The 25,489-nt window shown below is 43.0% G+C and overlaps 1 protein-coding gene and 1 long non-coding RNA gene across 4 annotated transcripts in view; both read left to right on the top strand.

Moving 5' to 3' along the window:
• The first annotated feature begins 1,810 nt into the window (after positions 1–1,810).
• LOC110363697 (uncharacterized) lies at positions 1,811–14,409 on the top strand. Its single transcript, XR_002421974.2, has 4 exons — positions 1,811–2,000; positions 8,106–8,292; positions 12,637–12,798; positions 14,275–14,409. It is a non-coding gene; the product is annotated as an uncharacterized LOC110363697 (long non-coding RNA).
• A 3,245-nt stretch (positions 14,410–17,654) lies between these two features.
• WDFY3 (WD repeat and FYVE domain containing 3) overlaps positions 17,655–25,489 on the top strand; it is a 169,651-nt gene continuing 161,816 nt past the window's right edge. The window contains exon 1 of one of the 3 annotated variants that reach the window (XM_065061871.1): positions 17,655–17,880. The gene's annotated coding sequence lies outside the window, so the exon portion shown is untranslated. Of the gene's footprint in view, positions 17,881–18,540; positions 18,560–25,489 lie in introns of those variants that run through there. The other 2 variants (XM_065061873.1, XM_065061872.1) reach the window with 2 other exon arrangements.

A 25,489-nucleotide genomic window follows, 5' to 3' on the forward strand; every position in this document is an offset into this window, starting at 1 on the left:
TTCCTGGAGGCTTCTGGAAAAACCCACGAAAACAAGGAACGCTGCTAAAATAGGTGGTGTTCCAGAAATCCTAATTCAGTAGTGCAGAGTAATCTACTACAAGCTAGTCAGAAGTCTCTAGCATCTCAGTCCATTGCCATTATCTGAGAAGAGGTGATGCTGACCATCTGCACGTTAGCAGGTATCCTTAGACTGATATTTCTGTTCTACTGCAATCTCTCTTCCTCACACCCTTCTTCTGTACATCATGTGCTGGAGTCATTGCCTACCAGTGCTAGAAGCCCTAAACCAGTTTTTGCTGTCAGTACTGCACATGTTGGCCTTCAAAAACCTGCTCCTTGCATAGCTGCCTTTCAACCCAGAGACCTGAACAGAACAAGGTTTCACCCAGATTTTTGTCATCACATTTTTGTAGTTGCCCACAAATTTTCTGTCTTGCTTAAACAAAGAAAGAGGTGCAAAAACACTGGTGAAAGGGGACATGCTGACAGGAATTGCCCAGTGAACTGCCCGCTGTCCTCTAGACATGTAAGCCTGCAGTGCAAACCCTGCTGCAAGTCCTGGAGAACATGCAGTGCACTGCACATTTTGTGGTGCTCAGCCGTGTGTGAGAGCCTTTCCCTGCTTCCCGTGTCATGTCATCACACAAGCGTAGCCTATGGTGCAAGTGGCAGCAAACACAAGGTCACCTGAAAGACTGTGCTCTTCAGGGGTGGGAAGACCAAACCAGAGCAGTGTGGCTGTGGTGCAGAGAAAGAGGGAGGTGGAAGTTAGTAAGGGGACACAATGTCTAGTTCTATTTTCCATAAGGAAAATTATTGCAAGTTTGTAATAATTTTAAGCCCTTCAGAGTATCCCATTTGTGCTTTGGTTAAATATGGGAGGTACTGCTCTTCATCAGCAAGCCTGCTCTGAGTGCTTCAGCTCTTGTGTTCATGAGGTGACTCATTCATAAACCCTCTAGCAGCAAGAAGCTTTACTGAGCAGTTGCTTACAGTGATTTATTTTTCGCAAGGGAGTTTTCCAACTAAAATTTGAGGAAACAGCTGCTTTCTGGACTAAAGACACAGCCATGAAGTTAAGTACCAAACACAGAGCTCCTTCACAGGAAACAAAGCTCCTGGCATCGGATGGTCTCCACCAAAGGCCTGTTTGCTATCTTAGGTGACCACTCAGTTTTATTTCATTGATGAGAGCTGCAAAAAGTACCTGAGCTGTGCAGGAGGAGCTTCCCTATCCTGAGTGTTTGCACAGGAAGGGAAGTACTAACACATAAGTTTTTCAGGGATTAGAAATGCTTTTGCTTCAGGAAGACAAGTCTTTTACTGTATTTCCAAGAGTGTGTTTAACCCTCTCTCTTCAGAAGAGATGCTTTATAAAACTTGCTGCTGGCTCAGTCACATGCTATTAACTTCATTACGAGATCTGACGTGGAACAGCTGCAAACATCAGTGAAGTGAGCAACATGTCAATTTTTTTGTTAACATTTAAAGTCTTGAAGCCAGATGTTTGATCAGCAGCAGAAGGAAAAATTAGTTCAATTTCCTAGCAGGGATGTACAACTTTGTGTCATGGGATCTTCTCCGCTCCTTTGAGCCACAGTTTGCACAGTTTTCCCGAGTTTTTTTTTTCAAAACAAGCAGGAGCACCTGGTAGCTGAAGAATGGCTGTCACACAGAGGAAACTGGAGCAGATAAGGAGGACCAGCCAAGCAGACTGGCTTCAGCAGAGATGTAGACTGCCTGGGCTGGAGGGTTCACACCCAAATAAATGAGCCCTGCTGAGTCTCAGTGTCTCCGCCCAGGCTGCTTGCCCAGGGGATCAGCCTTCCCTGGGAGAGAAGACTGCTCTGGGATGGGCTCTCCTTGGCAGGCACAGGCCAAAGGCAGAAAGGACAGTTTCTACTGGGCAAAGCTGTGTCTCAGCAGGCTCCCAGTTTCACCACCAGAAAGCTGGATGTCCAGATGTATTTGGGGACTTTGAGATAACCTCAGCATCAGGTAATTTTTTAAAATGCTTGGAAGAAGTAGGTGTTTCAGAATGGGAGGATGGTGAAGCCGGCTGCAGAAAACTTTATTTACATCTCAGAAACCTGTACGTTTCTGGTCAGAATAGTGCCTTTTGACACTGCAGTTTATAGTGAGGTAACCACTACTGGTGAGAGAGAATAAATTTCTATCTCAAAGGAGCCAAGCGAGGGCCATCGTTCCCCCATCCTGGGAGAGGAGCAGGGGTGTAGCCATTGCCCCTCTGTGTCTACTCCAGTGTACTTGAGTGGGAAAGTAGTTGCTTACCTCAGAGCTCGATTTCCTTGCTGTCCTTAGGCTGTGCCTCTGTGCATGTCAGGAATGAGACCCTCCTTATCTCCTTTGGTGGCTGTTTGTAGCAGACAAGCTGGCATCAGCAAATGCTGCATGCATAGCTCATCCAGAGGAGGGGACACAAAGGGCTCTGCATTTGGGCTTGATGTTTTGGGGATGAGCACAGAGCTGCAGGTTAATCCTCAGGCTGAGGGAGACCCAGAAACAGAAATTTGTGAACCTGGGGAGCTTTAATTTGGAAGTGCATAGGCATTTATGTTTTCAATAAACCTTCAGGTTAGTTAGCAGCCAAATGGGAATCCTGGAGAGCACAGATCTGGATTTTGTTATTTAAATCCCTCACAACCTTTCTGTGCATCTGAGCAAAAGTAACCTCAAATGCATTTTGAGGATACAGCTTCCCAAAGATGCAGTAAAGACTGCTGACTCCAGCTTTCACATTAACTGGAATAGGCTAAATCAGAACACATCATGTTGATCTGAAAGGCTTTGGTTTACCTTGATGGATTTTTCTCCTATGGGCTTTTATACTCAGACACTTAAGCGAAGTGACCAAATTGCCCCCATGTAATTGACAGAACTCCAAGGCTAAATACACTTAGTAAACAGAAAGGAAAAGTTTAGGTTTTCAGCTTGGGCTCAAAGCCATCTGATGCTTTGTTACCAAACAGCTTTTCCCACACATGAATGACCCCCCTCTCTCTGGCCAAGATACATTTCCAAAACAGTCCCCAGCCAGCTGATTTCAGCCTCAAAACAAAAACCAGGCAGGTTGTTCAGCGAAGTGAATGGAGGTGAGGGGAAGCTTTTCCCTCAGCTAGCAGCATCATCACCTCTTCTAATGCCAGGTGAGCTTTCAAAAGGAGACTGTAAATTTGACCTCAGCCTGCTCTGTTGTAAACTAACAAATGATAGTCATTACACAACCCAAGTAATTTCACATTGCAAAAATACATGTTTACAAACACTTCCTATCCCAAGAGAAACAGAAGGCATGAGACCAGAGACTGACATTCATAGCGGCTCTTAAGGCCAAAAATGTTGCTGATTGTGAACACAAGCCTCTGTTATGCTAACCATTGAACTAAAAGATCTTTGCTAATCTAATAAATTACTGTAAGACTTGGTAGATAATGTTGCTTCTGTGAGGGTGGTACCAAAAACAAGTGCTAGGCTGGAGGTGTTGGTGTATTTGACCCTACTTCAAACTGAGGACAATGTCCTGCAAGGCTTTGGCTAGAAAACAACATGGTATTTGTATTCTACATTATTCTAAATAATTTGTCAGCATCAAGCTTATCATACTTATCTCATCTGATACAGAGTGAATGTGTTATAACACCAGCCCTTTTGAACAGAGGCTGTAAGAAAATAAATAGCTTGTAGTCTTGTGCTGCATATGGGCTTTCTTCTGTGAAGACCTGCATGCAGTAGAGCACAACAGCGTGTCTGCTGCAGGTGGCATCATCTCTAGCCACCAGATCACAAATTGTAAATATCTAGGAGAAAGCTTCAAAGGCTTTTTTTTAATTTACAGTCTGTAGAAAGTCACATATTGGACAAGTTCAGAAAAGAGCATTTGTCAGACTCAGACAAGGTCCTTTTGTGTACTTCATGCTGCTTTTTAATACGTATAGAGATCTGGCATGTCACACAACACAAGGATTACTTATCTACAGTGATTCAATAACGCTAACCTAAGATGAATTCTTCTGGTTCATGGTTGTTTGGTTTGGTTTTGTGGCTGGAGGATCTGTATGCTCCCAGTGTGTGGAAAAGGTCCCGATTGCCTGATAATTTGAATGTTCCTAGGCTAAAATCTTTGAAGGCTTCTTTGTAAAACAGATTTAATTGAGAGAAATTTTGTCCAGCCTCTTCTGCTCCTGCCCCTTTCCCTTTCTGAAAGGCTCATTTAAAAACAAACAAAAAGGAAAACTGTCCAAGAAATGCTGGGTTTTTTTTCTTAATTGCCTCACTTAGGAAGTATGTCTTTAACTGGGCTGTACCAAATTTACACACTTCTATGCTTGAAAACTTCCACAGGTGAGCATTTATGTTCAGTTGCAGTTGTGATGCACACATGTGACTGCTCACTGGACACCCAGTCTGCACTTACGTCCATCAGGGCAGTGAGGAAAACCGACATTTGCTGCTGCCTTTGAGCTTGCTGCTGTTACACTAGTTAAGTTCAAATAAGCAGTGACTGCAAATTGTCAGGATCTTTGGGGAGAGCTAGCAACACAACCAATGTGTTTTCTAGATTTAACAGCTTGAGGACTTGCAGCTGCTTTTAAGTTCAGTGTGATGAGCCATGAGTGAGAGCATAAAGGAAGGCTGCAGGGAGTTTTTGTTTGTGTTGTTTTGTTGTGGTTTTTTTTGTTGGTGGTGGATTTTGTTTGTTTTTTGTTTGTTTTCATTCCATTGCCAGACACAGGTATTTGAAAGGTGAGGGCTTTAAAAACCTCCCTGGAATAAGTTTTAAGAGGTAGGAAGCGAAAGTAACTGTGAGCAGTAGTGTGTGTGGCAGTGTTCTGTTTTGTGGGTTTGGTGCAGTGGGGTTTTTTTGTTTGTGTGGGTTTTGGATTTTTTTTCCCCATTTAGTCTTTCTGTATTAAAATTTAAGGCAGGCAAACCCCACCAGGAGGGTGCAATAGTAAGGCAGGCTTTGCTGTAAGTGGTGGAAAGCTTTAATTTGCTGCCCTTGTTCTATAGGGTCAGATGATGATCTTTACATCAGTGCACCAAAGGAAATACTTTAAACATAATTAACTTGAGCTAACACTGGAACTCTTGGGAACATGATGGCGTTCAGTGCAAAGGGGTTTTTAACTTGCTCTTTATCAGGGATGTGATATGACTGTTTGAATTAAGTCTTAATTAACTTGACCTAAGTGGGAATACAGTTGGGTTAATACTGCTACATTTGCGCAGACTGTGGCTCTAGTATACTTTTAGAGTGGAGATGAACTATTGTTTTACTGAGGATTAATACAGCAACTAATTTTTATAAATGCTGTGCAACTTCTCCATTGCTTATGGCTGGCTCTCACACTCTTGTTTCAGTAATTATTTTTAGTGGAAAATGCATTATAATATCAACCTTATCAGTATTAATCCTTGTCTATCTGACAGTTAGTAAATGGGTTCTTTTACACCTGCATGCCTTTTCAGATAGGCTGCAAAGATAGCTTTGTTAGGGTTCTTTAGTATTTCTATTACAAAAAACCACCACCAACAACACACACAGACCAAAACACTACAGCAAAAATCCCTACAGCAACACTTTCAAGACACAAGGAGAAACCTGGAAATGAAACACATTCACATGGATCCTGAGAGACTGACAGCTGAATGCAATATTTTGAAAGACAGTACTTTTGCTTGGAACTGACAAATTAGAATATGTTTTGGCACTTCAAATTGAATGGGACTCCTTCTGTCTGACTGAAAGCACCAAGCTAGATGCTATACATCCTCCCAATATCTTTAGAGTATGACCCTTCATTCCACAAAACCCAGGGCAGTTTATTTTTTAACACTGCATGGTATTTCCAGTGCAAGAATTGATGAGAGGAGGGAGTTTGGGTTGTGTAGCTGCTTCCAGAAGCAGCCACCTGCAGCTTCAGAGAAGATATCAATTCCCTCCTCCTATTGTTGGTTTAGCTCCCCCTTGCAACCTGCAACCTACAGCAGGATCTACCTGTTCAGTTGTGAAAAACTGTGACAGGCAGGCCTTCTAAAAGGCTTTGTAAAACAAACAAAAACCCACCACAACCAAACCATCAACAACAACAAAACCTGCCTCAAAGTGGAGCCAGTAGCTTGAAAATGGCTGTATTTTTTTTTTCTTTCCTCAGGGTGTTAGGTGCTGGAGGTGCCACTCAGGTTCCAGCTGCCCTGAAGGCGTGAGCCATGAGCACCTGATCCAGCACCCATCTAGTTGAAAGACTAGAGCATGATGCCTAAATGAGCTGTATTCACCAACCAACCCTGAGGAAAAGACAATATTTTCCCAGAACTGCCTATTTAAAACACCAAGTAAATTTTGAACTTACAACTTGTCTACGTGCAACAACTCAAAAATCAAGTATTCTATCCAGGTGTCACATCTTTTTCACAATAGCATGAAAATAAGTGTCTCTTACAGCTTCTGGCAGACCATCTTTCTGAATTGGCCACTTCTGCTTCTCAGCTGCTCAGTGAGCCAAAAAAAAAAAAAAAATATAGCCTTTTGTGTATTTTGTGAAGGGGGTGAGGGAAGAAGGAGATTAAGGTTTTTCTATATGCATTGAAATGACCCAAAATGAAAGCAGTTGTGTGAAACAGCCAACTCGGAGATCTGTTACCCTGTTCTATACTGTTGTTTGATGCTGTGTCTGGCCCCAGGAAGGAGCACACGCCATTTCCCAACTGAAGCTGACCAGCACAGCTGGACCTATTTTAGCACACAAATGGTCCTCTTAAGGCCATCTCTATTTTGTTTCTCAACTTCTGAAACACTTCCCTTCCCAAAGAGCTCCATGCCCTTTCCCTGCACCTAGCTCTTTCAAGCAGCTCTCTCCCCTCACAACATAAGTCAAAAAAATTCCCCTTTTCAGCCTGTTAGACACAATTCCTCTTGCTCTGAATCACTTCTCCTCTGTGGAAAAGCTGGGAGCTGGAGTGTGTGTACAGCAGCAGGGTGCTCCCACCACTACTACACCTGTGGGAGTCTGGAGGGCAATTAAGGAAAGTCTCTCCAGGTGCTGCATGCGTGGTTGTTGGGGGAGTAGGGCAGACATTAGCTCTGAAAGTTGGAATTTGCAAAATGGACTGGCACAAGGCAGAAATGCAGGCTCTGACCCTAAACCAGAAACTGAGTGGCTTTGCGCAGTTAAAGCAAGGTGAGTCTGACCTCAGTTTAGCCTTGTGGCTGGTGGTGAGGAGGTGCTGAGGTTGAAGATGGTGTTTTGGTGTGCTGGAGTATGATGTGGCCGTGTTGGCATTGTCCTGGCAACAGTGAGAAAGCTGCACTCTGGAGGCTGCTTTACAAATGGCTGCTGGTGGCAACAGGACATCTGGAAACCACGTGAAAGCTGCAGATGGTGGAAAATGTGGTACGTGGGAAGCATGTGAATTGCTCAGTGAGCCTCTAGGAACAGGGATGGAAACTCCTACATGGTAGAGATCTTCCTTGGGCGTCTCAGGAAGGAGTTTATCATCACAGTGCAAGCCAGAGCTTACACTCATGCAAAAAATATCAAAGTTATTTCTGGGTAGGAAGATTGAGTCACCTTTCAGTTTTAGGTAAATCTGATGGGCAGTTTGTGCAATACAGAAATGGGAACGGAATAGCTTTCAGAGGTCGTATAATACAATCCTCTATAACAGGTACAGCTATACCATCAAGTCCTGCTGACAAAACGATCTCATCTTGAATTTAGAAGCCATTATACTACTAGGAAAATTGTCAGGGAAATGCAACTTCTTTGAGTGTTAGGAGGTATGTGAGGCAACATTAAGCTTTTCTGTTGTGTCTTCACCCAGTCTTTAGACAGTCATGAAGGAAAAGACAAATACTGTAACTTAAAATTATATTGATTTTCTTTTTCCAGTTAACTAGTTTCTTGTTTAAGGTTGCATCATTTATAAAGGTTAAAGTCAGCTAAATTAATCCAATACTGCCAGTCTGCCACAAATTCAGTTCTTAGTATGAATCCTGCTGTGAATTCAGGCCATTCTGTGCTTTAGTCCTAATATTTGTTTAAATTTGCTTCTGTTTTTCCTTTGTACTTGTTTTTGCAGTGGAATCTGGGCCAAAGACCACTTCCATGGAAGTCTTATCCTCAACTCTGTAACAGGTGTGTTTGAGAACCAGCTCTGATCTCCAGGTGAGGAGAATCAGAAGATAAGCATCTATCACTGGCAAGTCTGTATCACAGAGGATGCAGTCCGGCACATCTTTTCCTGCAGTCCTTATCTCTGACCAAAGGTGAGTTATTTTGGTGACAATTCAGTATTGTGTCACGAATCACAGAAAAGGCTAGATCAAAGACCTCCCTATGCGGGATGACTGAGGCTTTGGGTAGCCGAAAGATCAGCACCTCTTGAAGATGCTGGAGAATGGATTTACTGCGGGAACTATTTCTGCAAGCATCACCTCTTTGGCTTTGACAAGAATAGCTAAGCAGGGCAGTCCTCTTCTCCTAAAAAAGCGGTGTTTGGCTTTCCTTCAAATAAGGAAGAAAAATCTTGCATGACCTTGCATTAGGTGATGTGGAGAAGAACAGCTGAAGTGTTGTCTGCACAGGGCCATCTCTGTAACCTTCAGAAGCAATTAAGTATGATGTTCATTATTCTCCTCCTCTAACTTGATGTACTTCCTGTAGCATCTGCTGGAAAATGGCACAGTTTAGACAAAAGTAGTGAATATTCCTATTACCCAGCTAAGCATGCTTTTTCAAACTCTGGCCACTTTATAGAACATAGATTTTGCAGCAACTTCCCTCTCTTTGCTCAGCTGTGATAGCATTTTCTCCTGCTGATAACTGACAAGACCATATCCCCACACCTTTCTGATCTGTGCCTGACTGGCAGTGGAAAAAAGGAAATCAGTTGCAAGGTTTGCATTTTCTGTCTTCAGAGGGGATGAGGAATTGATGGGGAGAGAAAACTAATCTGCAAAGAGGAAAAATTTATGCTCTAAATGAGGGAACACCAGCAGGAAGAGTTTGTGGGACAGGACTATTTTCCAGAAGTCTTTGCTGGATGTTTTGAGAGAGGAAGGTGGCTCAGGCAATGCCAGTGAGTATGCAGGAACACTCAGGACTGTCTTTTGTCAGAGGGCCATCAATTTCCAGAGAGTCCCGCACTTGGTTGCTTAATGCTGACAATGCACAAAACTATCTGGTGTTTTGAGGAAAGATCATGTGATGGAAGAAAAGGAGGTGAGGGAACAGATGAGGGGATTAAAATGAATATGCAAGCTTGCTTATGTGCTTTTTGATCAGCTGATAAAAAAAAAAAAAAACACAAAAAACAAAAAACAAAAAAAAAACCAAAAAAAACAACTTAAAATATTGCAGGGAAACTGCTGTCTTTCATACCCACACCTTATTTTTAGACATGTTATCCATTAGCAATGAAATAAATCCATGTGTTAGCTACAAACATCATTGGGGTGAATACACATCTGGTAAGGTAGTGTTCAAACCCGGTCCTGTCTGACCGACACGCGTGGCTAGTTTGAATTTCAGAAGTGGGTTACGTGAAGCTGCAACCACTTCTTCAGCCTCAAGAGATGCTGTTATAGATTCTGTGGCTGGGTCTTGAATTCATTTTCAGAAGCCTGTATTTTTACATCTGACAGTCGCAATTGGGTGTTGAGAGAACAACGCATTTTTTTAGGCAATATTTAGGTATGAAAAATATATATAAAAAGCAAAATGAAGCTGATAGCCAAGTAGTGAGCTGGTGGTAGTTTTGCCATGGGATGTGTACATGGCTTCTTCCAGAACTTTTGGTTAAGCATTCATTTTTACCTGTCAAAAAACCTTTTTTCAAAAGCTGGTTGACCAAAATGATGAGACCGTACAAAGCCAGGAGTTGCTTCTTTCCTTCTACGACTCAAATTGTCATTTTTTTTTTAGATGCTCAAAGTAGCATATGCTAATTTACAGTGTTGCTGACTGATAATTATCAGTACCAGTCTGCATGAATCATTGAACAGCTAAGACACACCAGGAGAGTATAACTCAAGTTATTATTAATACTATTTCTCAGCCCTGCAATAGAGGTTTTCCAATGTACAAGCACCATGAGTGATGATTGTAGGCCAATAGGTAGAATATTCTAAGAAACTAATTTGGCTTGTAAGAAAATTGCATGGTATTGTGGTAACATGGGCCCGGAGACTAGCACATCTCCCATTTGAAAAGCACCAGGTAACTTCTGATTATAGATACGATCTGTGTTTTGTTATCCTCAAAACCACACAAAAATACCAAGGCTGTAGCTTAACTCTGTTACAATTTCACCTCTGGACACTGGATGTCACGCTTATTTTAAGCTGGTATTTTTCCACTTTTCTCAATATACAGACACCTAAGAATGATAGAGTGAAGATGTGGACTCTGTATATTGGGTTTAAGCCTACTGACAAGGAATGGGCTCCTTCTAGTCGTCTTTCACATGGTGTACTCAGAAGTAGCCTTTAGCCACCCAGCAATCTCCTTCGCAAAGTTATTGTTGTTGCTTTTGGAATACTCAAAACTTTGGTTAATTAGACATGTCTTTCAATCACCTAGCGAATGTGATACAATTATTCTACTTGGAGGTAGAGGATGCACAGAAAATGCTTCCATGTTTGAAAAAAAGTGCAACTCCTAGACTGTAACTTGGAGATTGATGATTTAAATATCTGTTAACAAGGCTGCCATGGGTACTGACAAGACTTTTTGTTGTTTCTTAAAACTAGTTTTATATTACATGGTTAATAATATTAGAAGGGCTTTGAGTTGCCTGATTTGTTCATGGGAAAAGGCCTGTCAAAGAAATTACTCCTTCTCTGTACTAAGCTATATATGCATTTAAAAGCTCCAGACATCCTCCGTGTACCTGCAAGCAATTTCAGTGATGTCGAAAAGAAGGAACGCTGAGTTCTTTCAGTGCAACACTAGTCATAAGAGGATCTAGCTCCATTTTGAACAGAAACCTAGGTTTTTAGGAACAGATGTGTATAGAGAGGCTGTAAATACCTTAAGGGTAGGATTTAAATGGAAGAAGTATCTTGCCATGGAAACAGTAAGGTTTTTGGAACAGCCTTTCAGAAGCAACACCAATCTTCATATAGTTCATCTAGTAACTCTTCCTTTCTTCACAGAACTCAGGTAATTTAGACAAAGGTTTAACCTGGTTTGTTTTTTTCAAAGGGCATGGTAAATAAGAATAATAAATAGTAAGCAGTAATAAATATTTGTAAGTAATATGTTCCCTGTTAATTAGCTGGGATAAAAGCAGTCCCCTAATGATGTAGGTAATGAAAGTCTTTTAAATTTATTTGGTCTCGTGATTTTCTGTGCCTACTGAAGTCTGTGCCATGACAGACTTGGGTTGTCTGCAGGTATGCGTAACATAAACCCGTGCTGCAGAAGTTTTGTTTGGTTGCATCAATTGCTCACTGGAAGAGCGAATATCAGCACTGAATTTTCATCTAGATGCTTTAGTTGAAGTGGGAAAGTACATGTTAAGGCAGTTATGAGAAAGCCCCTTTAGTTATGGCTTTGCAAATCACGTTGCTTGTAAACATGTTTCTTCTCTTTGATGCTCTGCAGCAAATGAACCCTTTGGAGGACTCTCTGGCAGACTATATGATCCTTAGATTATTGGGTGAACTTGACGGCATTCTTGGATAAGAGTATCCTGGGAGATTGATGGTGGTGTGGGACCTGGCTTGTCTGCAAGAGTGGATTGCATGCCTGAGGTTTTGTGACTGCTTTGTTCCAAAAATGATGTGTTTGTAAATAAATGAGATATGTAACCCACTTCACTTGGTTTTCTTCCAGTGGGAAGCTGACCTGCAGGCCTCAGATTTTTTTTTTCCCATGCCTTGGTCAAGGGACAAACAAATATAAGTTCACAGAAAGAGCTATCTTTATCCCTGCTACATCAAAAATAGAGAAATGCGTGGGTTTTTATTTGATCGGTCATTGCAGTCTCTCCAAGCTACCATTATGGCTTTCTGTAAAAATAAAAATATCTTAGACAAAAATAACACTCCCTCATTCTAACACTGTGGAGCGTCTCAGCACATAGTTGGCACATCCTCTGAGGCTGTATCAACAACAATCTGAAATAGGCCGCTGTAAAAGTCGAGTCATAAAAATGAACTGTGTTTAGTGTTTTGTCCTGTATCCTCTGAGGCTCCTGCCTTGTACTGACTGAAATATATTCTGAAATGCTCATAGGATAAAATAGCAGGCATTAGAGGCTGTTCAGTGACTGTCAAGGTAAAAGTCAGTTCTGCAAAAGAAATGCATTAAATCCCTGTTAAATTTTTTCACAAAACCTCATAGCAAAGAGCAGCTTCTTGGTTCCTTTTCAGATGTTCTGTACAGATTCTAAATTTCTTCTGACACACAGCAGCAAAATAAGTACATAAAGCATTTGTGGTAAAAGTGCATTTTGCAATCTCTTAGTGTGAATATGCAGAACTTGATAAAAATAAACAATATGTATGCTATTCTCAGACCTAAGGGACTTTATCTAAAACCGTTTTTCCTAAATTCATCACCTTAAAGACTACATGAATGTTTAATGATATTTTTCTTCTGTGCAGACCACCAGAAAATGCACTTTTCCAGCCTGTTTGTTTTGAGATTCAACCTATGCCTTTACAAGGTAATCTTTGATGTGCCACGCAGAACAGTAGCACGTTCGAACAACAAAAGGACAACTGGAGGTCCGTAGAACTGAACTGGCAGCAGTGACACCTCTGCAGGTGAAGCACACCACCAAGACTTTTTTTTTTAAAAAAATATTTCTCCAGGGGCACCAGATGGCAGCATTTTCCCTCACTCCGAGTGTGATCTCATCCTCTCAGATTCACTCCTGAGATCACAGGGGACTCTGAGGCCGCATAAACCATCATGACCTCAACTGAACCGGACCTTCTTTTTCACCACCTGCTCCCTTTCCTGCTTTCACTGGGTGTGTGGAATCACATTCAGGTGGTCTGAACCCAATCGAGGCCCTGAAATTGTTGTTTGTCCTTTGCCTGTTTGCCTTTTTTTTGTCTGAGAGTCCATAAGAATTATTGGCATACAGGCACTTAAAAATTCAGACCTAGTGAATATGGCTGCAAGCTGTAAATTTTTCATGTCCTCTAAATATTAAGTAGCATGCAGTTTACTTGATTTTCTTTTTAACTATCTGCTCTTTCCCATATACATGCATGCACAATGTAATGCCTGTTTACAACCAGTCTTGCATGTGTTCTTTTATATCGATGCTTTATTCTTCAAATAATGTAATAATATTGCATTGTACACCTGTTAAATGTGAACTAGTTATGTGTGACTAGGCTTGCAACCTCTGCAGCAAGAACTCTGTTTTGCACAAACAATCCGAAGCAGGGAGGGGAATTACCCTGAGAACTTAAATTTTCAAGCTGTATTTTCTTTTACAGCTATAGATGTGGGTTGGGAATGCTGTTGTCACACCACCCTCTGTCCTCCTTCTTCCCCTCATCCTCGTGTTCTTGTTCCTAAATTGAAGGCTGCTTTATCGGTGGTTTTGTCCTAGATGAAAAAACAAAACCAAAACACATTGTGTTCAGCTGTAACAAACTACTCATATCATCCACCTCTGAACTCTGGACCTGTAGCACAGGGATGCAAATGTTTATATGCTAGAGCTATGTGACTAACATCAACAGACAGCAGAAGAAAGGCTATTTATCTAAAATGGGGCTGGATTGCTGGGCCCCAGGGGGCGAAGGAGTAGCAGCCCTGGCTGCTGCTTTCTCTGACTGTCATTCCATCCAGCTGCTGGTGTTTCTACTGCGGTGATTCTGTTAATGCTTTACGAATGCTATGAGCTCAATGGTGGACTATTTGTGGATTGTTTAATTTATTAACTTCTGACAAGCAGTCCATTATTTTGCTAAAGAACATATGCAACAAAGAGATTTTTTTAAAAAATAAATTTGCAAATTTCAGCCAAATTCAACACAAGTGTCTCAGGACAGGGACATTAGACCCTCCACAACTCCACCCTTCCTCTTATTTAATACCAAAAGTTATAAACAAGCAGGAAGGAGGGAGGCAAGCACGTTTCTCAAAGGAAGTTAAAAAATCTTGTATGATGAAAATGTTAGGCTGTGCAAATTTAGAAAACAGTGCTCTTCTTCTGTTAAAAATATTCTAATTTTTAAAAAAGGCTAAAATTCCCTCCATTTTCTTTCACTTTCTTGCAGCAATTTCTTTCCAGTTCAGGATTTTCCTGCACTACGGTACTAGCTAATATGTGCAAACAGAACAGATGTGGCTTTACTGTCCCGGATTTATTAAATAAATGCAATGGAACTGTGCTAGTATCTCACCTGGAAGCTGAGTGGCATTCCACCACTGAAAGACAACTGTATTGGTTTCGCCTTACCTTCTAATAAAGGAGGCAAAGAATTTTAAATATATCTCCACGGTTTTTAATGATTGATGCAATCCCCTGTGCACAGTTGCTTTGTGAAGTGGAAGAAAAATTAACTGTAAATACTTTCTTTTGCCTAATTATAGCACTGTAATTACTAACTAGCACCTTTTCTGAGAAAGATAAGCAGTTATCCATTATGAGCTTTGCAAGAGAGGAGATGTTGAGAACATAAAAAAAGTGTGTGGTGTCACTCAGTATGGATTGTTACAGCTTGCCATTATTTATTTTGGAACTGTGACAACTGACCGAAACATGGGGACTATAAATAGGAATGCTATGAGCATCAACTGAGCAGGAAGAAAAAAGCAATATAACTTGGCATGCAGCAAACTTGTATCTGGTGTACAGCTGTCCCTGCAACTCCCACTGCCATCCTGGAGGATTTTTGTGACTTCCCACTAAGTTTACCTCTGCCAATAAAGAATTCGGAACAGCACTATCTTTATAAGCTTTCTTACTCAGTAGAGCTGGGTAAGATAGATCTTGTTAATCCTTTACATATGAAAGATGCAAGTATCCTCCTACACGTAAATTACAGAGAAAAGATTTGTTTGTTTTGTGAAGTGTAACTGTTATATACCATTCACAGACTGTACCTTGCACAGTAAGTGAAATAACTGTAGGAACAAGCTGATGAAATCAGTGATTCCCCTTGCTGTAGTCCAGAATTAAAATATAACAAACAGGGCCAAATTCTGCCTGGTACCATGTATCGTGTTTTTGCTTCTAGACTGGCATGGTGCAGTAACTGAGGAGAATGTGCTTGTAAAAATTCAGGCGTGCAAGGAAATGTGCATGTTACCTTTGAACAGACTGAGGTACAGACCTGGTTTGTTTCGTAGCAAAGACTCCCCATTGACTTTGAGTTCAGCCTTCATTCCAGGCACAAATTATTTCGGTCTGATATGTGACAGAATATAACTCAATACGGACTTTTCCTTCCATGCGTACATTTTTCTGTGATGTATACAAAGCATGGTGAGCGCCCTCAAAAGGCATCCCTTGTAAGAAATCTATAGTCTCATGTTTTGACCCTCCTCATTTTCCCTTTCTGTTCTGTAACATTTCTCATACAGCCTCAGCCATAGACAACCCTACTTTTTTTTTTTTTTTTTTCTATAGCAGACAGCAACAATTATTTCTGTTAGTATACGACCTGGGAAGAGGAGGTTGTGAAGAGCAGTTTGGTAGATAGACAGTGGTTGGGAAAGAGGTTGTTAAAATGCTCTGCGTCCAAAAAATGGGGAAAAGCAGGCATTTAGTTAGGAGGGACAAAACAAGATACTCATGGCATAAGATTTTCTTCCAGGTACACAAGAATACCGACCATTTAAGCACTTTTGCCACTGATTGTATTACAGTTGCTGTGATAGAAGTATGGGGCATACAGTGCATCTGTTCTCTCTCAGTGCCTATTCTTCACTGGTTATGCTGCACAGAAGAAAATATAGGCATTGCAAAGAGCCGGTCAGCCCTGTTCAAGCTCAAATTACAGCTCAGGCTGTTCTCCTGAGTTGGACTCAATCTTGGTCCTGTCAATACACTGAATTTGGGAACTCAGAAGAAGCATGTAATAAGTCAGCGTTGCATTGCATTGCATTGTGTCAGCAAGGAGGTTATAAACTTGTCCTTGCTGATTTCATTTTTCAGTTGGTAGAAGTAAGGTTGGTTTGTTTGGAGTTACAATTTAGTCTTCTCTCAGCGCTCCTTAGTGGCTGAATTAGAGCCAGCCTCATCCCAGGCATCCACGAGTCTTAGGCAGAGGCCTCTTCCACCTAAATGGGATGATTTCCACTGCCAGCTGAACAATGGTATCAGCCAGTGAAAGAGTTACATAGGTTTACATGTTTGATGCTAACTGCCAGAGATAAACAGCATTTACTCCATTTGTCCTCAAGTACAACAAAGTACACAGCTTCATTTAATGAGACACCCTCTAGCAGGTCCTGGTTCCTGGCACTTGTGATAATTTGTCCATGAAACACAATGGTCTTGGATGGTCTGTGCATTGTTTCTTGCAGTTTTCACCCCTGCAGCCAGATTCTCCAAATTGGTATTTAGTCCTCTTGGTGAAGACTTCAGATGAGATTTTGTAAATTAAAAAATACCTCAAAACTGCTAGGGCATAAGTGACTGTTAGCAGCTGATGTATTGAAGGAGGTGAGTTTGTAAGTGACTGGAAGAAGGCAGAAGGGTATCTGGTCGCACGTGTGTGGACAGACCTTTGCACCGTTCCCAGGAGGATCTGAACAGATGACTCTTGCCGCAGGGTTGCAGTGACCCCTGTGCTCTGTCCCCAGTTCGTCCAGCTGACAAGGAGTCCTTTGGCTGTTGGGAATTCAACTGAGCTTCTGGCTTAATTAGGAAAAGAGTAGCATTTAGATACTTGGATCATATGGATGAGATTGTCTGTCCAGCACAGATGTTCAAATCCTCTTTATGTTCGATGCTAGGTATATCCAATGGAGTTTCCTTGATGGAAAACTAAGGAAAAGCACCTCAGCCGCAACGTGGCTTCTTTACTCCTGCATCGATCTGCGTTTCCTTCCTCTCAGCCCTCACGCCGGCTCCTCGCTGGGGCAGCTTTTGCTGTGGATGGATGGGCGAGGACACCGGCTTTCGGTGCTAGAGGAGGGGGATTTCTGTCAGAGAAAGCGAAGAAACCAAATCCACACTGTAAGAATTAAGATAATTGTAAAATAAATTTAAAAACGAGCTAAGAAGGGCGCCTGCGTGTCGGTCGAGCCGGCCCGCTCAGGGTGAGGAGAGGAGAGGAGACCCCCGGGGCACTGCCTTCCCGCTGAGGGGAAGGGGCGGCGGGCTGGCGCCTGAGGGGCTGCTGCCGCCGCCCGCCATTACGCACCAGCTCTCCTCAGCCGGCCTCGCCGGGCCGCGGGAGCGGCGGCCACCGCAGCCAGCCGGGAAGAGGAGGAGGAGCGGAGGGAGGAGGAGGCAGCGCTGGCAGCCGGGCGGGGAGGGGGCACTCGGCGCCGCGGAGGAGGAGGACTAAGATGGCCACCAGCCGCCGCGGGGAGCGGCCCCGCTCCCTCCGCCCCGCCTTGCGCGGCCCCCTCGGCCCGGCCCGGCCTTGATGGGGCCGGAACGACCCCAGCGCCCGGACGCTGCAGCGGCGCCTCCCGCCGGAGCCCGCCTGGGCCGCAGCGGGGGAGCTGCTCTCCCAGCCCGGCCCGGACCGCCCGGCTGCGGCCACCCCCTTGCCTAACTGCCCCCTCCCCCGCGGCGAGCCGTGCCTGTGGAAAGCAGCGAAGAGAGAAGAGGAAGCCGGAGACGAGAGACCGCCCGCTGCCCCCTCCCCGGACCGGCGGGCCGGGTAGGGCACAGCGGCACCGACAGAGACCCCCGCCGCCCCCCGGTGAGTGCCTGGCGGCGCTGCCTGCCGCTCCCCGGGCCCCGCCGCTTTGTTGCACCGCCCTGCGAACCCGGCCGCGCCGCGGGGGAACCCGCCGCCGCCCCGCGGGCCCGGCGCGGCGGGCTGCGGCCCCCGGCCCTGCCAGGCTGCCGGCTCCGCTTGGCTTGTCTCGGCCCGGCCGCAGGCCGCAGTGGCCGCCCCACTCCCCGGGGATGCTGTACGGGCAGCCGCCTCCCTCCGCCGGGTTGGAGGAGGGGGCGGTGGCGCAGGTGCCTCGGGTGATGGATCATTGTCACTGCGCGGGCACCCTTCTCCCCCCACCCCCCCAGTTTTTTAATGCTTTATTTCAGCGGCCGCTGTCCGGCCGCGGTCCCTGGGGCAGGGCTGCCCGCGGGGCGCACAGCTCGGCCCCGCAGAGCTGAGGAGGGCGGGCGGGGGCTGTGCCGGGTCCCGGCCTGGTGTGGGAGCGGCGGAGCCCCGCGGGTGCTGTGGCGGCGCTGGGCCGCTCCGGCGGCCTTTGTTGTGGCCGGGGAGGGCGGTTTTCCCGGGGGAGTCCCGGCGGGGATGCAGGGGCGGTCCGCCGGCCCCAGGCGCTGGGTGTAGGGTGGGTTTGCGGGGAGCCGGCCGCGAGTGGGGGCACCTGCCGCCCCGAGCCAGCGCCAGCAGTGGGCCCGTCTTGGAGGTGGGTTGCTCTTTTCTCTTAATTTTGTTTTTATTTTTTTTAATGTAGTTATTTATTTTGGCGACAGTCAAAGAGCTGTCGGCCCCGTGGTGCACTGGGGACGTTGAAGTTCAAAGTACCTGGCGGGCGTCCCTAGGAATGGGGAGGTTGTGACTCCCGGGGGGTCCGGAGCGTGGTCCGGGGGGATCTGTGGAGGTGCTGAGGTACCTGCTGCTCGTTTTCAACCTGCTGGTGATCCGCATAGATGGAGGGGTTTGCATAGAGGCCGGTCAGTAGTGCTGGGTTCTGAGTCCCTGGGTGATGTTCACCTTGAAAGATTAGGACTGTAATTTCTGGCTGTGCTTATGTACGTCTGCACAGAGAGAGGCTTATGGAAGAAATAGTGCAGAGGACTGAATTGTTTGTATTTTGAGCTGTAGTTTCACAAATAGTCCAACTGAAATTTCTTGACTAACCAGTGTAACTCCAAAGGATTTCAGTGTAGACCTGCGAGTCCTAGCCTTATTTTGATTGTTAAATTTTGGTTACTTAGCACTGTAGGACTGTGACAGGATCTGTGCATGTCCATGTCCACATACTGGACCATGGAGATGGACTGTGGAAAATGGAGACTAAGAAAGGTAAATTTTGTATATAGAAAATAGAAATAATGACCTAAGTCAAAAACTGTGCCAGAGCTGTGCTGCATCCTGGTTCCTGTGGGTGCACCTATACCCACTTACAGCTGAATGATGTTCCTGAGCTTACAGACTCCAGTGGATCCAGCCTGGCTCTGCAGAGAGCCAACTTGGTTGCATCCTTGGCACATTTTGGTGACAAGCTAGTGGTACATTGAAGCGGGCTATGTGAACAAACTGTGCAGTTTGTGTGAACTGATGTTTCTGCAGTGTTTTGCTTCTCCTGTGCAATGTCAGTAGAGACTCACAGCATTTGCAAATGTGAAACAGTATTACTTACTGCTGCATGAGTTGCTCAATTGTAGTAAGCCAGCCAAATCCTCTATGTTTTTAGGTTATAGGCAGGCATGTTTATAAAGCAGAATGCATTGCGGATATCCTAGCTTGGGTACTGGAAACATGCATCCATGCTAACATGGCATTGTGCCTTTCCTCCACGATCCTGCTTAAAAAGTGCTGGTAATCCAACTTTGGCTGCATATTTGGACCATTAATGTATACCTCCATGCTATGTGTTATGGGTCTGTCAAGCTCAAGTGGAACCAGCTCTGAAATACTCAACACCATTGACAACAATATGATTTGGGTAGAAGAATGCCTGGTATATAAAGTAGTGGCAGACTAGAGATCAGTGAATGGTATTCTTCAGTTTGGTATGTGTTTGCTAGGAACTGGACATGTTTCTGTTTCCAGTTCACAGGGCAGTTTTAGACTGCTATACTTGAAACAAAAATGTATGGTTTGGATTATATTGTTACAGTTACATTGCAGCTCTTAGCAAGCTGATTATCTATTTGACTCAATTTGAAGCAAAGTTAAGCACAATGCTGCTGTGGCACCCATTTAAAAATGTATAAGAGCATTTCTATACCAAATCTTAAGTGAGAGTATGTCTAGTTGATTGTTTCTCTATTTGCAGTTTGGTGCATCAGGAATGGCTACGTGATAGTATTGTGTGGTATCAGTTTTATGGGAAAGAAACTCCCATTTCTTGCTTTCAGAACAGTAACAGAAAGATGCTAAGCAGCAAAATTATTATAATTCTTAATATTTTCAACCTGGAAATAACACATTTAATTCAGAACGTTGCCTTATCTTCTTGTATCATGCTACATGAATCATCTGACAAAGTGTGCGAACAGCCACCTGGGTACGTATGAAAGGCTTGATATTCAGCTCTGGGTTACTGGAGGTAAACTGCCAGAAGTAGTATACAAAGCAAACAGGTCTTCAGGATGTACTGACATGTTGCTGTTAGGGGAATTCAACAAAAAATTTAGCATCTACCAGTTTTACTTTTAACTATTTCATAGTTTTCTGCAAACGTTCAGTTGGATTTTTTAGCATATGGAAAACTTGTGGGATGTTTAATGTGCAGAGGATGTGGCGATTGTTGGCAGTTTACTGTTTGAAATGCTCAGGACTGTCATAAGATTGTTTGGAAATTTTGGTGTTGGAACATGGTGTTTCACTTCCCAAATATTGATGTTAACTGTTTTGTAGTATTGGGTCATGGGGATTTACTTAAGTTTCTGAATATGTGCTGAGCTGAATAACGCAAAGAAAAGCCAGTAGTTCCCTCTCTGATGGTTAAATAGCTGAAGGACAAATCTGCTGATGTTGATTAGGAGTTTCATATGTGTTTGTGAGTGATTTTAAGTTCCTATTACAAAATAGTGGAAAAACTGTTTCAGCAGTGGCCTTTGGCTTGCAGGACTTCCTGCTATAAGGAAGTCTTGTATCATTTGTCCAAAATAAACGGATTTGGAAAGGGCGGATGTGGTGTACTGTGAGAAACCATACGTCTTAGTCATAATTTACCCCCTAGTGCTTGCCTTTCTGCTAATTAGAACTGCAGAACTTTATTCTTATGACACGTTACTAGAACAAAACATACATTTCAAAATGGGAAATGGAATATTTTGTTGGTCCATTGTACAATTTTGGGGTATGTGTGTTAGGCTTTAATACTTGAGCTTTTAACTTAATTGGTTTCCTCCTTGATTGTTGTTGTTGTTGGTGGTGGTGGTGTTGAGAATTGCAATAGTACAGCATTTAACATCCAACTTGTGACAAATACCTAGACTATGTTTCTTTGAGTTGTTGGCAATGCCGATTGTTTTGAAAAATACTTTTTTTGTTATGTATGTATCCTGAGGGACCTACAACTTGAGTTATAACTGTAAGCCTTTGCGCACCCTTCTGTGAAGGGACTGAGGCACGCTGATGTAAGATTGGCATGTCTCCTGGAACAGTTCGCTTCTCTAACTTTGTAATTTGGTTTATAGTTTTCATCTTGTAATAAACAGTTTTGCTCTTGTATGGTTCTATTACTTTTTGTTGGAGGCTTTGCATCCTGCTGCTGGGTTATTTATACCTTGACCAGGCTGGGTAGAAGACAGGACACAGTTATAAGGTCCCAATGCACATTTGTTTTAACCAGCTGTCCTACAGACAGTATAGAAAATGTTGTTGTATTCTGTATTCCAGTTTGAACTCTGTTTGCCAAAGTTTCAGATGTTATGTATGAAATTCCACTAGTGGCTTGTAACATTTTAAGTGAAGTCTTTGGGGCGGATGTGAGAGCTGCATCTTGACTGGGGTGACAGCGCTGCAAACTTTGCAAGACTGAATATGTGTTATTGGCCATCCAGCCTTGAGAACATCTGTTTGGCAAGCAACCCGTGTTTGCGATGTAATATTGCAAGCTTTTGCTTGTTGGTTGCATCCCCTGTTCTTCTGTGATATTGCTGGTGAATGTGTATAGTACCTTCCTTGTTTGGGCAGTGAAAGATAATATAGCACCTACAGACTCCTGGTGTGTGAGTCACCTGTCAGATGATGGGCATGATTATTTAAGAAAAGCTAGATGATATGTAGCACAGTTGTTGTGTATCTTGCTCAATATCTGTGCTAATGCTGTCTCAGAGCTTAACAGGTGAAGGAGGAATAGGAAATACCGTATAAAACTGTTGGGTTAGTATTGTGTAGCATTTTCTGACTCAAAGTGGCTTGTTTAAACCCTTTCTGTTGATTTGATACTCACCTGTAATTAAAAGGATTTTTTTTGTATGAATGGTGAAGTGGAAACAATCTTCAGCTAATGTGATTATAGTATAGAAGTCTGTAAGGCGTTTAAATACGTAACTGTAAGGGTTGCATGAACTCAGCTTTTCTACTTGGTGTTTAAGGTAGCTGAAGGGTATTAGGAAGTTGTTGGTTATTAGATATATCCCCTTGCCCAGCTCAACATACATCCTTTTTCATGAGGCATTCCATTTAGTTGGAAGGTACCAAAGATTGCTAATTACTCTTAATGAAATAGGCTTTCACACTTTGGGCACCTTTTTTCTTCCTCTCTCTAGAAGCTGCTACAAAGAGGGACTTGACGACTGCCGTGAGGACTAAATAACAGCACCCTGGTGAAGAGGCCATAGCTTGGGTCTCAAATGCTGGTGTCACTGTTGGAGGGACTGACTTTCACTTCACAGGAGCTCTTGGCCAGTACCAAGGCTTCCAGGAAAGGTGCTAAGCGCAGCTTTGTCCAGTAGCTGCAAAGAAAGAAGAATAGGTCTTGTTCCTTTCCTATTTGCTCTGGTCTAAATGTGCTGGAGGTTGGTGGTTGTTCCTTCCTTCCAGTCTTCTGTGAGTGAAGATGACATACCTATTTTTTTTTTTTTCCCTGTGAACAGCTCTGGGGGAAGTTTTTCTGATTTCTGTACTGTGTGGAAATGTGCAATTGACATAGTTTTTGATGCTTGTGCTGATGTTTTTAGAATTTTGAACAATGGCAGGGAATCTTTTTGACTTTTGCCTTTTTTTTTTTTCCTTTTTCCTTTTGTCTCTCCTCACCTGTTGAACAAAGCTATGAGTGTGGAAGTAGAACTGTCTGTATTGAGATTTGGGAAAAATATTGTTTAGTGTTTCTTTGGAATTGTATTGTTCCAGTGAGAGCTACATGTTACATTCTAGGACCTTTCCCTTTTAAGAGAAAATGGGTTTGATTGCTTTGCTGCTTTTGGTGTTCCATCAGTGTCCTGTGACTGTCTTAAGCATGTGACTTCTAATGCTTCTGTCATATTGCAGAATAGAAACAAAATTGCAGAACTTATTGTAGCACATGTAAAAAGGTATCTTCTAAAATTTCAAAAGTAACAGAACACCATTATGCTAGCAAAGACTGAATTGCATAGAAGAAATCAACAAGAAAGGATGTTGAGTGGTATGAAGGCACATAGCTTCATATTTTTTGGTAAACATTAAGAAATGTAGGAGAAAGATAAGTTGTAAACAATCAGATATGCTTTAAAAGAATGTTTAGTTCTTATGCATTTGCAAGTATTATATTATAATATTATTTCCATGTTGTGCATTTTATTGCAATACTACAAGGAAAAGTTTTAAGCAGGATAACTTTCACTAACAGCGTACAGACAAGAATAAATTTGAAAACACATGGAAGAAGTGGGTTTTTCCAGATGGCCTATTTAATCTCTTTCTTTCTTATTCTAGAGGAATTGCTTATTACACTGAAAGTAAGTAAGAGTTAAACTTGTAATTTTTCTGCTTGAGTGGATATTTAGCAGTTGCGTGCTGAAATTAAGCTTCTTATTCTAATTGATCCACTAAGATACCTATCTTAGAGAAGTCTGACCCTTTATAGTTGGCTTTTGCCTACTTTTTTCCAGTACCCTGTTCTTATTTCCTAGTTGGTGAAAGAAGTTACTCCCTCTCTTGAATAATCGTTTTTCTTTCTAATGCAGATGCTGGTTTTGGATGTGGGTTTGAGGCTTTGTGGTGAAGGGTTTCAGAGTAAGGAGAGAGTTACCAAAATTGATACTTAAAGCAGTTGTGTCAAATAAACAACTGGAGAATGGCAAAACATTCAGAGCTGACAAATTGGTAGTGACGAGATAGACACATAGTTAGGGAAGATATTACTGCATGTTCCCTAAATGTTGTTTGTTTGTTTGTTTGTTTGTTTTGGGTACTTCATTTTTGGAACAGTGTGGCTTCAGTGAGAGTGTGGATCAGGACTTTTAGAGAGAAATGTTCATCTGATTTCCTACTGGTTTTGTCAGAGGTGTTGCCATGCATTGGGTATGAGAAGGGAGCTCTACCTGGGTTGTCTTGCTGATACTTTTCTCAGTATTGTTCTGCCAGGTGGAGTATGCGTGCAAGTAAACCACGTTTTACATTCTTATATTATGAGGTGATGTATTAATTTCAAATGAAGACATGGTAAAAATCTCATTATACTTGAAAGCAGGGTGATTTGGTTTGTGTAAACTAGTAGCTGATGGGGTCTTGCTTCAGAAAATGGACTGTATGTGAACAGTAGGGTGATAAGTAAAGTTGCTGTCCCTACATCTTGCTGAGAACCAAAATCGTAACTTACAAACGAGTTGTATTAGAAAGAGGAGGATTTCCTAAAGTTTGAGTACTTGGCACTGTAAGTATGGCCTTTTCTTTGCATAATTTGAGATTAGAGGAATAGAAAGAGAAATTGCAGGGCTAGGAAAATGTTTAGAGTGTCCAGAAGGCGCACTGTTTGAAAAAAGAGAATAAGAAATAAAAATGCACACAGAGAGAATGCATGTGCTTTTCCATTAAAAATCTGACAAAATATCAACAGGGCTTGGTAACAAAACTTTTAAAAGAGTTTTCAAGTGCTTGGATGATGGACAATCCCGGAAGGGAGGAAAACCGTTCAGAGTGTGTTACGGAGGGTAAAGATATTTTAGGTTAATCAGATGGAAGTGTGCTTGGCGTAATCAGCCTGAGCTTCTGTCTGAGATTTATTAGGGTGGTGTGAAGTACTGGCCTTGAGTTGTTCATAGTAGGTGGACTGAAGCAGGGCTGTAGTAGTGGAAGCAATACTAATTTAAGCAGTTCCTTCACCCCAACTGTAGAGAGCAGGGGAGAAGCGTTGTGTGAAATTAGTGCAGCATGCTCAGAAATCATTCTTATTGCGGGATGGGGGCGGGAGGAGGGAGGGGGAAAGCCAAAAGGGTAATGAGAACCAAGAACAGAGAATTCCCAGCTCCTTCAGGTACCTGTCAAAGTTGTATTGTTGTTGAATCAGGACCTTGCTGTTCTGATGGTGGAAGAAACTTAGTGGATTTTGAGTTTTCTGGCATGTGTTTGTTTTAATGCTGGAAGCTTTTGAATCCCCGTTGAATGGGAGAGGGTGGGCTTTAGTGTTCCAACTTTGGAACAGGAGAGAAGCATGCTCTCACTGTAGGCTGATGAG

Source organism: Columba livia, chromosome 4 (genome assembly GCF_036013475.1).
Source record: "Columba livia isolate bColLiv1 breed racing homer chromosome 4, bColLiv1.pat.W.v2, whole genome shotgun sequence".
NCBI classification, from domain to species: Eukaryota; Metazoa; Chordata; class Aves; order Columbiformes; family Columbidae; genus Columba; species Columba livia.